Source organism: Pteropus alecto, unplaced genomic scaffold, assembly GCF_000325575.1.
Source record: "Pteropus alecto unplaced genomic scaffold, ASM32557v1 scaffold164, whole genome shotgun sequence".
Lineage (NCBI taxonomy): Eukaryota > Metazoa > Chordata > Mammalia > Chiroptera > Pteropodidae > Pteropus > Pteropus alecto.
The window spans coordinates 2,636,050-2,637,040 of NW_006439568.1; the positions used below are offsets into that span (position 1 = coordinate 2,636,050).

The 991-nt window shown below is 47.6% G+C and overlaps 1 pseudogene; it reads left to right on the forward strand.

Annotated features, from left to right (window-relative positions):
* The first annotated feature begins 287 nt into the window (after positions 1 to 287).
* LOC112483698 lies at positions 288 to 406 on the forward strand (annotated as a pseudogene).
* Positions 407 to 991: the final 585 nt, after the last annotated feature.

The following is a 991-nucleotide window of genomic DNA, read 5'->3' on the forward strand; positions in this document are numbered from 1 at the left end:
TCCCTCAGCGAGCGTGAGAAAACCAAAGGAATGCATAAGGGAAGCAGAAGTAATGTGAGTTTCGCATGCCTCGTGTCCCAGGAGCTCGGCCTGGTGCTTTCCGCACTTGGCCTCACTTAACAGAATCCTCATCACAGCCCCGTAAGGTAGACGTTGCTATCCCCATAGCACAGACACAGGAATAGAGAGTCACGAAGGATAAACGCGTTGTCCAGGGACACTTCTAATAACTGTCAGAGACAGGATTTACACCTTGCTTGGTTTGACTTTGAAATGAATAGTGTTCAGTCTATGGCCATGCCACCCTGAACGTGCCTGATCTCGTCTGATCTCGGAAGCTAAGCAGGGTCGGGCCTGTTTAGTACTTGGATGGATGACCATCTAGGACGACCAGGAGTTAAAAAGGAAGGAGGGAGGGAGGAAGGGAGGGAGGAAGGAGGCGTGAGAAGGAAGGAAGGAAGGAAGGAAGGAAGGAAGGAAGGAAGGAAGACTGTTCAGCTAACAAGTAGCATTGATGCAGATTCTCTACAAGGACTTAATGGCAGAGGTCTGTTTTATTGCAGGCCCTGTTCACCAGCGTTTCCTCCCCGCCCGCTCCCCCTGCCTTGTAATCCTCTTGGGTTTAGTACTTGGCTTCATGGTGGATCTAACAGCCCATGCCTGTCCCACCCAGTCTCTTCCTCCTGTTTGTCAAGTCCCCACCAGGATTGTCCCCTTGTCTGGATCCCTCTGGCAAATGAGTGATGATACAAGTTGATAATTAAGAGACCTACATGGGAGTTAGTGTGCTTTGAGATCAAATTATCAGGTCTATTAATTAATAACTTTGCACCTTGGGAAATGTATTTAACCATTTTATGTCTTAGTTTCTTCATCTCTAAATTGAGAATAAGGGTAGTGAACTCCATCATTGCTGTCTCCTAGAAGTCCCATTTTCACCTTCTTGATCTGTGTCAAGCATTAGTTTCTCCTGGGAGCTTTTCACGGCCCA